Genomic DNA, 11,018 nt, shown 5'->3' on the forward strand with positions numbered 1-11,018 from the left:
CCCTGTCTAGTAGGGTCAGTGGAAAGCTTTGCAATACTTTGAGGGATACAAAATGTTCTTTTCCAGGGAAATTTCCTGTATACAAGAAATGTAAGCCCTTGCGGGTTCAAATTTCACTTCTGTCACCAGGTATGTTTGGAAGTTCAAGATGGCTGCCTTTCATTTGCTGATAGAACGTGTGCTTCATACAGGCTGGCATAATCTTTCCTTTCAGGGTTGCAGAAGCTACTGGCCAAGGCCTAGAGCAAGCTGTTCAGGAGAAATACAATGTGAACTACATATGTAATTTAAAAAATTTTAGGGGCGCCTGGGTGGCACAGTGGTTAAGCGTCTGCCTTTGGCTCAGGGCGTGATCCCGGCGTTATGGGATCGAGCCCCACATCAGGCTCCTCTGCTATGAGCCTGCTTCTTCCTCTCCCACTCCCCCTGCTGTGTTCCCTCTCTCGCTGGCTGTCTCTATCTCTGTCAAATAAATAAATAAAATCTTTAAAAAAATTATTTTAAAAAATTTTAGTAGCCTCATATAAAAAGAAAAAAAAAGCAGGTGAAATTCATTTTAATAATATGTTTTATTCTGGGGTCGCCTGGGTGGCACAGCGGTTAGGCGTCTGCCTTCGGCTCAGGGCGTGATCCCGGCGTTATGGGATCGAGCCCCACATCAGGCTCCTCCGCTATGAGCCTGCTTCTTCCTCTCCCACTCCCCCTGCTTGTGTTCCCTCTCTCGCTGGCTGTCTCTATCTCTGTTGAATAAATAAATAAAATCTTTAAAAAAAAATAATATGTTTTATTCAAATGCATCTATCCAAAAAATTGGCATTTCAACATCATCAGTACTTTAAAATGAGATATTTTATGTTCTTTTTTTTCTTTTTTGTACTAAGTCTTTGAAATCCAGTGTGTGTTTTATGTGGACAGCACATCTCGGTTTAGACTAGCCCCAATTCAAGTGCTCAGTAGCTCCAGGAGCTAGTAGCTATCATACTGAACCCGTGCAGGTCTAGAGGGCTCAAACAGCCTCTCAGATAAGACAGGCTGAAAAGAATTGCCTACGTTTGACTCTTATGATAACCTGAGACCTGTGCACTCCTCCTAACCTGGCCTCTGTAATCCTGGTGTTTTCCTCTGGGATCTCAGGATTTATGCTAGATATTCCGAGAATGTGCCAGATTGGTCTGAGTGATGCATTCACTTATTCACTGATTCCTGCATTCATGTATTCATCAGATGTTTATCAAGCACTCATCAATGTTCACCCCAACCTCACCCTGACTTTTCTTGACCTCAGGCCCCCTCCTCCTCTTCCATTGCAGACTCTAGCCCTGACAGTTTTTCCTACCTCAAGTCTTCCTATGCCCAATGTCAATGATGCCCATCCCAAACCCTAGAAGCTCGGGTCACCACCTCCTCAGCGGACTCATTCCCACTGTACTTCAGACACTCTTAGAGCATCTTAGCTAAGTACAGCTCCACCTCTGGAATCCTAAGTTCACACGCCCACCCCAATGGATCACCTCATGGCTTTCTGCCTCTCCCACTCTCACTTCTGCTTCAGCTGTTAACTTCATCAAACCCTGGAGTTCTCTCATCTGTCCTCATGCTTCCCCTCAGTCACCATTTCTTTCTCTATCCAATATGGAATCCCCATGAACCATCTTTTATCACTCTTCTCAATATCAACTCTCCTGTCCACGGTTCTTAAATGACACCTGTTGAGGTCAGTAAAAGCATTCTCCTTCCTGGCTGTGACATCTGGGCTGCTGAGCACTGCTGAATAAAGTTACCTACCCCTTGGACTGGAGCTATTAGGGTGCTGGTTTCCAACCTTACACTTCAGCCCTCAACCCTCCCCAGCAATTCTTTGTTCTTGATTAGCTTTCTCTCCCATTTCCATGATGACCATTCTTTTCTAACTTGTTGTCCTATGATCTCCCTTCCTGTTCTCTGGAGATCATCTCCCTGCCAACTGTAGAGAAAAAAATAGAACCACCAAGTCAAAACTCTCTACTCCTTGTTGCCGCACCAACACACTGACCAGCATCCATAACCACCTTACTTCCTTCCCTCCCAACACAGTGGCTGACCACACCATCATGCTTGGGATTCCTTCTTCCTGCCTCCTCAGAGATTATGCTCCTTCTGCTCACCGCTCTCCATTTCTTTCCTAACTCCTTCCCATCAACATTTAAATATGCCTCAGATCTCTCCTATATGAAACTCTCCCGCAGCCCAAGGCCCCCTCCCACCATCCCTCCATCCCCCCACCTTTCCTTCACGGCCAAGCTTCTTGAGTTGTCTGCTCCTGATGTCCACACTTCCTTACCTTTCATTCATCCTCATTCCACTGAAATGTAGCTTCTACCCTCAACACTCCACCGAAACTCCCCACCAAAGTTCCCAGTGCCTTCCTGGTTGCCAAATTTAATGGGCATGCTCCAGGCTTTATTATTTCTTGAATGTTCTATAATTTTGCATAATTCCCCCCCTTATTGTAAGATTCTCTTCCCTTGGTTTCTGTGACATTCTTGTTTTCCTTCTGATTCTGTGAACGTTTGTCCTAGTGTCTTTCATTTCTGAATACCCCCTTTCAGTGATGGTGTTCCTAGGATTTCATCCTTGGTCTCTTTACTCTTCTTACTTGAAAGTCCCTCCTTGAGAAAATTTCACCCCTCCAATGGCTTCAGATACCATCCACATACTGACAACTCACACATCTATGTTTTTATTCCTTTTCCTGGGTCTTAGATTCATAAATCCTTCTGCCTGTGGACCTCTCCAATGGATGTCCCAGAGGCAAAGATTCAACACACCCAAAGTTGCATTCAGCACCTTCCCCCACCATCCTCCAAAAAATGACGGCCCCTCTGTCCCCTCAATTCCTTTGTTCTCTTCTTTCTGAATGGCACAATCATCTATCAAGTTATCCTGGCCTCCTACTTTTTCTTCTCGCTTTTACTCTCATACCTGGTCTGTCCCAAGTCCAAGGGGTTTGACCTTCTTTATGTTTATTCAGTGAGTCCACTTCACCTCTGCAGCCACTTCTAACTGGTGTTAACTTTCTCCTGTCCTCAATCTGCTTTCCACACTGCAGTCAGAGCAGCATTTCTACTCTGCGAATCATGGCCATCACACTGCTGCTTAAAACCTCTCTGCAAACCTCCACTATCCTCAAAATGCAGGCCAAACTCCTTAGCATAGCAACAAAGGCTCTCTGTTGTGGCCTCCACCCACCTCCCATCTCATCTTTCAGCTCTTCCTTTCCATCACCACCCCCCACCCACCACCCACCCCCGCTGCAGTGGCAGTGAGGATCCCACTTCAGCACAGGGACCCTGCCCTGGGTCTGCCCCTCCCTCTACCTTCACTGGTTACTGCCTAATGGACCTTCAAGTCTCAACTTAGACACTTCTTCCTCAAGGAAGCTGTCCTGAGTCTCCAGCACCCACCCACATACAAACACACCACTGCACCCAGTTTGAACCAGAAACTTCCTCCTATTTGCTTCTCTCACACCCTTGCTTACTCTGGGCCCAACACTGTCACTGTCTCTTTAGTCATCAGTACCCCTCAGTAAACTGTGTACTTCATGGTGTTCGCCACTCTGCTCCCGTCATCTAAGGAGCACTAGGGCATCCAACACATAGAATGAATGAATGAATGAATGAATGAATGAATGAATGAATGAATGAATAAAAAGTCCTTCTTTCTCAAGAGCTTCAGTTTCATAAGGAAACTGAGCATAATAAAACCCACAAAAGCGAGGGGCCAGGGCCTGGGTGGCACAGCGGTTAAGCGTCTGCCTTCGGCTCAGGGCGTGATCCCGGCATTCTGGGATCGAGCCCCACATCAGGCTCCTCCGCTGGGAGCCTGCTTCTTCCTCTCCCACTCCCCCTGCTTGTGTTCCCTCTCTCGCTGGCTGTCTCTATCTCTGTCGAATAAATAAATAAAATCTTTAAAAAAAATAAAATAAAATAAAAAATAAAACCCACAAAAGTGGACACATAATGGGAAATTTCTTGCTTTATAATTCTGCAAGTAACTTTCTTTCAAAGGCTCCCCCCCATATTTGAAATCCCACTTGATTTACAACTACCATTTAAAAAAAAAAAAAGCTCTTACAAAAAATGGGATATTATTACATCGAATAATAACGGCATCTGTTTCTTTCTTTGTTCGCACTTCCTCATCTTGCCTCCTTCACATGGTTTCTGCCAACTTTCTTGGATTCTTTTCTCTCCGTTCTTTCCTTGGAAAACTAGAACCTTCATTATCAAATACAATGGCAAACCTTTCCCTAAAGGACCAGATAGGAAATAGTTTTGGCTTTGCAGGCTATGGGTCTCCAAGCAACCTGACTTTGCCATGTGGCCGCATGAAAGCAGCCACAGATATACCTAAATGAGTGATAATGACTCTATTTCAAGAAAACTTTATTTACAAAGCAAGCAACGGACCAGATTTTGTCCTCAGGCTATAGTTTGCCAACTCCTGAAATCTGTCACCTGAGCCCAGACTCTTCTGAGCCATGAATGGAGAACAACCTTGTCATGTTAAAGCAACAGCAAGGGGGGCAGTGTAGAGAGGCAGCATGGGCTCAGCAACCAGACTGACTTCATTTATGTCCCAGCTCTGCCACTTTCTAGCTGTGTGATTTGGGGCCAGTTACTTAGCCTCTCTGTGCCGAGTTTCCTCCTCTGTAAAATGGGAATCAAAAATAGGATCTCATGATAGCATAATAGTAAAGTCCCTAGGACAGTGTCTACACTTATAAGTGCTGTATAAATGGTACCTTATAGGATAGTAATGGGTCCCTCTGCCGTGTTCCCCACTAGTGAACTGTTGTAGCAATAAGACTGGCCATAAAGAAGGAAATTTTCATTCTCTTAGTATTTGTCCATACCTGGCCCAGGGTGACATTCTCTTTGACTCATTTCAAGTCAAAACCACACCTCCCCTCCTCCCCTGGGACTGTCTCTTTAGTCCCTGCTCTGGATTAACTGTTGAGTCAGTTTACCTCCCATCCCCTAAGTGCCTTGTGCCTACCTCCCAGCACCGTGGGAGCTTGTCTCACAAATTAGTACTTTAAAAGTACAATATTTTGATTAGGTGGGTCATCACACGCTGGTTATATGGTTTCTGAAATGCTAGCCCCACAAATAACCCCAAAGGATCCATACAGTCAACAGACTTTTGACAATGGTAAAAAGGCAATTATATGGAGAAAGAACAGTATTCTCAACAAATGGTGCTGGAACATTTGAACATCCACATGCAAAATGAATCTTAACCCATACCTCACAAAGGTATCCTTTATACCTTATACGAAGATCAACTCAAAATAGATTCTAGAGAAAGCTCTGGAAACAGATGGAGGTAAGGGTTATATAACATTGTTAATGTACTTAATGCCATTGAATTATACATTTTTAAAGGGTTAAAGTGATAAAGTTTATGTTAGCATATTTTACCACAATAAAAAAAAATGTTAATGGATCATAGACCTAAACGTAAAAGCTAAAACTATAAAACTTCTAGGATAAAACATAAGAGAAAATCTACACAACCTTGGGTTAGGCAGAAAGTTTAGATATGACACCAAAAACTGATCCATAAAAGAAAAAAAGTTGATGATTTTGATCAATTTTGAAAATTTTTCAATTATGAATTTTGAGGGGTGCCTGGGTGGCTCAGATGGTTAAGCATCTGCCTTTGGCTCAGGTCATGATCTCTGGGTCCTGGGATCGAGCCCCATGTTGGGATCCTGGTTCAGCAGGGAGCCTGCTTCTCCCTGTCCCACTGCTTCTCTACCTTTCTCATGTTCTCTCTCGCTCTCTCTGTCTCTCTCTCTGTCTCAAATGCATAAATTTTAAAAATGATGAATTTTGAAAAATTATCAAAATTATTCGACTTTATAAAAATTGAAATGTGTACTCTGTGAAAGACACTGTTAAGAATAAGAAGCTGGGGCACCTGGGTGGCTCAGTCAGTTAAGCGTCTGCCTTTGGCTTAGGTAATGGTCTCTGGGTCCTGGGATTGAGCCCCACATCCGGCTCCCTGCTCAGTGGGAAGCCTGCTTCTCCCTCTCCTGCTCCCCCTGCTTGCATGCTCGCTCTCTTTCTCTCTCTCTCTATCAAATAAATGAATAAATAATAAAATCTTCGTTAAAAAAAAAGAATAAGATGCTAAGCCATAAACTGGGAGAAAATATTTGCAAACAACATTTCTGACAAAGGACTTCAGCCCAGAATATATCAAGAACTCTCAAAACTCAGTAAGGAAATAAAACACCCAGCTTAAAATAGGCAAAAAATCTGAACAATAAGAAAGATAGATGAATGGCAAAAAAGCATATGAAAGGGTGCTCAATATCACTAGACATTAGGGAAATGCAGAGTAAAACCACCAGGAAATACCACTACACAATGCGAATGGCAAAACAAAAACAGACTGGCAATCTCAAGTGTCGACAAGAATGTGGAACAACTGATGCTACCACACATTCCTAGGGGAATTCAAATTAAAACCGCTCCTTTGTACTTTGGTAACAACGTGGTGATCTCTCACAAAATGAAACTTACACCCGCTACGGACATGCAGCAATCCCACTCCCAGCATTTGCTCAAGAGAAATCTCTGTTCACACAAAAACCTGTATGTGATTGTTTATAGCTGCTTTATTCACAAATCACCAAGAAAGGGGAAATATGAAGATTTAGCAGGTTAATGGATAAGGTGTGGTACATCCTACAATGGAATATTAATTACTCTGAAATATGAAGGAAAAAACTATTGCTTCATGCAATAACATGGATAAATCGTAAATGCACTTTACTAAGTGAAAGAAGCCAGACCCCCCAAAAAACGACACATTGTATGATTTCATTTATATGACTCTGGAGAATGTGAACCTATAAGGATAGAAACGGAACAGTGATTGCCAGGGGTTAGGCTAGGAAGGGGTTAATCATAAAGGGGCAGCATGAGAGAAATTTTCTGTTGATGGAACTGTTCTGAGTGGAACCATGGTGGTAAAAAGATGACTCTGCATTTGTCAAAACCTCCAGAACTGTGCTGTACAAAGAGACTGTGGCTGTATGTAAATTAAATAAAATCAACCAGGATATTGGGGGGGGGGAGATGAAATACAGGCTGTGACCAGTGAACCCATGTTACAAATGAATCAAATAACCACAATGAAGGGGCTTGGAAGAAAGAGTTGCCTAGATAATTTGGCGGGGGCGGGTTGGGGAGTGTTTCAACTGGATGCGTAAGGATAAACACACGTGTACACACACACACATACACACACACACAAACAAATTATATAATAACAAACACTGTATTTTTAGCTGGTAAATTTGTTTCCCCTGTTATGGTTTAGCAATTCTGAAACTACCTTATATGTATACTAGAGATGAGCAAATAAGTAAATGTATTGTGGTAAATGAGAGCAGGGTTTCTTAGGGAGAAAAAAATGACAAATATGAAAAGGGGGAAGACATGAATGTCTCCAGTGGTGCTGGACTGAAATCACAGGTATTGGTGTAGTCATGGCTTTCGTTTAATAGGTATACAGATAGACGGGCATGGAAATAAATACAGATGTGTGTTATGCGTGGGTTAGTATATATACAGACAGACAGACAGAGGTGTATTTCCTCGCTCTATCCACTCAGAAGGACTAGGAGCAGTGCCAACGCAACAGTACTGAGCATGCCAGCACCCAGACCTAGGTTTTCAGTCTCCTTGGAAAAGCGCTTGATGCCTGTGGTGCCAGGAAGGAAGGAAGGGATCAAACAAAAAAATAAAAGGCAGGACGCATGTCAAAGGGGCACAGGAGCCAACCTGAGTGAGCTCCCATAGCCAAAGCTCGAACTTGAACAGCAAAATAATGACAGTACTGTATTGAAAAAAATAAGCATCCATGATCTCTGTTAATATAAACAACTGAATAAACAAATAAATAGAAGAGAGGGACCACTCTCTTCCACAAAAGAATTCCCATTAGCAAACATAGAAGGATTGTGGGAAACAGAAAATCACCGTTAAAACATGACAGTAATAATGGTTGAGGCAAGATCTCAGTAAGATCAATAATGCCAAAATTATTGGGCAAAATCAATAAATAAAAGTATTGGGCAAAAAGTTTAAGCAGAAATAGGATATTTGCATAGAACATCTTCTCCAAAAGATGTAATAATTATAAAGGGGAAAACAGTAACTTTACAGTAGGTAAATGTGGCAGATACCCCCTTGACCAAGAGATCGACGTAATACATATTGACATCATGTGTCCCTGATATGTGCTGAGAAGGGCACGTCAGCTCTGGCAACTTTCCCAGTAATCATGACAAAACATCAGACAAACCCAAATTGAGGGACGTTCCACAAAACATCTGACCAGTACTCTTTGAAAGTGTCAAGGTCAAAAAAGACAAAGACTGTAGAAAGGTCATATTTTGGGAGAGACTGAGAGAGACATGGTAACACAATGTGGGATCCTGGAACAAGAATGGACATAGTGAAAGAATGGGTAAAATACAAGTGCGATCTGTAGTGGAGTTAATAGCATTGTTAATTTCTTACTTTTGATAATTTTGCTATGCAAGATGTAAATACAAGGGGAAGCTGAGTGAAGAGTATATGGGAACTCTTATTATTTTTGTAACTCTGCTACAGTCTAAAATATTGCAAAATTAAAATTTTAATTTAAAAAAGTATACCCCTGGGGCATCTGGATGGCTCAGTTGGTTAAGCATCTGCCTTCAACTCAGATTATGATCCCAGGGTCCTGGGATTGGAGCCCCTCATCGGGCTCCCTGCTCAGGGAGGGAGAAGTAGGCTCCCTCCCTCTCTGGCCCTCCCCCCCCCCACTCATGCTCTCTCCCTCGCTCTCAAATAAATAAATAAAATCTTTAAAAATAAAAAGGATACCCCTCAGTAATAAACTTTTAAAATAACATAAAAAGAAGTTGCAGATATATTTTATGATGTTAAAAAGATATAAACTTTTTAAATTATGGTTCTTGAACATTTTTATTTCTCCATAATGGACTCTTCCCCCCAAATAAATAAATAATTGCTGTTCATCATCATAAAGAGAAGCTCTGATTAAATCATGCTCCTGTTCAAAAATCTTCAGTGGCTTCCTATTGACTTTTCACTGCATTGAATCTACCCCTAAAATTGCTCTGGTCCCTGTTGCCTCCCTTTTCCCTACTACTCCCTGCACCCTATATTCTCCCTAACCCACCTGGGCCTCTGTTGCCCTCCTTTATTCTGCATTCCTGGAAATGCCTTTTGCCAGGACTTTACTTGTTCAGAGCCGACAAATGCTCCCCAGTGTGAAGAAACCTCACCTTCCCTTGAACTCCCAGAGAATCTCCCTCATGACCCTTATCAATTTCCAGTAACTGTCTGGGGCCTCTGCCCAGTGGCTATTCGGGGTGCTTTCCTCCAAATTTTCTATTTCTCACTTTGTGCCTGAGACCACATGGTGCTGTCCAGACAGAGCACCTAGAGTTTAGACCAGGACCAACATCCTCTCCAGTCCCCTTTTTTCTCCTTTAGGACACTTTCTTATCCTCTGCAACAGCATGGAGCATCCCGGATGCCCAAAGGTTCTCCAGGACTCATGCTTACTAAATCATCCTAGGAGCCAAGCACTCCCCCTGGTCTGCTTGGTGTTTCTTTCAAGGAATCACATGACATTGGACCAGTAAAATGGTGTCGCCATGCTGATTTGGGGTAACCCAAATTCGTTTTATGAACGGGAGCTCTGCCAAAAATATTTGCCCATGACCCTCACACCTTAGGGGTGGCTGTGTCAATTTCTATCTTGTATGATACATGCCCTGAAAGGTCCATGCCATAATCATGTCTGTACCCCCTCCCCACAGTGGTTGCCTATCTCAGCACCTTGTACATAATAGATGCTCTGTAAATATTTCACAGAACGAATGCCTGAAGGAACGAGTCACATCTCAGATACACATTTTTCTTTTAGTCCTAGGTTCTAACTATGGCTTCCCTACACAAATTCCTAGATTGTCGTCCTTCTTCTGAGTGGCAAAGAGGGATTTCCACGTCCCCAAGCCCTCCAGTCACTGACCTGACCGTTGATGTGCTGAAAGCTTATCAAGAAGGAACAAACACGCCTCCAGATTCTCTTGAGAGTCCACTGCAAGTGAACTTCAACTCCAAGACATGTGAGAACAGCCCAGCGTGTGAATGATGGTTGAGTGGTTTCAAGTTAGGCAGCCCGGTAATTTGGGTTGAACAATGCTTTGGCTGCAACAAATTGTAGTGATAGAACATATGTTTGTTGGGCTTTGCTTTTGATCTTCCGTTCCAAGGTTGAGGATACTCTCCCGAGGGGGAAAGAAAAAAGGAAAGAGAACTGGGTAGAAGAAAATGGACTTCACCCATCACTGAAATATTTCATACCTGAAGCATAACCACCTTGAGAGAAGAACATGGTGGCCGCTCTTCACAGTCACCTGACTAAGGGGCTTGGATTTGCTCCTGCCTCAGAGGGAAACACACCACCACTGAGAGGCCCCCCCACAGCACCTGCACACTCACAGCCAAGCCTGGGCTCGGCCCCTGCGGACATATGAGAAAAGAGGACCTGCCAGTGCCACCAAGAGGGTGGGAGGCTGGCTGTTGCCAGGTCCACCCACGTGGATCACAATGACTGCATGAGGTCACCGGAATGTTGAAGAGGTGAAATGAAACCGGCTCCTAAGTCACAAAGTCGCGGGCGGGTGGGCATCCTTTCGACAGGGCTCCCAGGAATAGAGCTGTACCACTTCCCCTGATGAGCCGGGGAAGTAGTTACTTATCCCAGACATCATTGGGGTCCAATCCATGCATATCCTGTTCCCACCAAAGCCCACTCTCCCCACGCTTGCTGGGACAGAAGGATAACTCCAGACCCCCCTGGGATTTATCTGTGTGAGGGCAGGGTGCACAAACCTTGAGACAGAAGTGAATGGACGGGTGTGCGTCCTAGGGGAGCAG

This window comes from Ursus americanus, chromosome 26 (assembly GCF_024610735.1).
Source record: "Ursus americanus isolate L20-20 chromosome 26, mUrsAme1.1.p, whole genome shotgun sequence".
NCBI classification, from domain to species: domain Eukaryota; kingdom Metazoa; phylum Chordata; class Mammalia; order Carnivora; family Ursidae; genus Ursus; species Ursus americanus.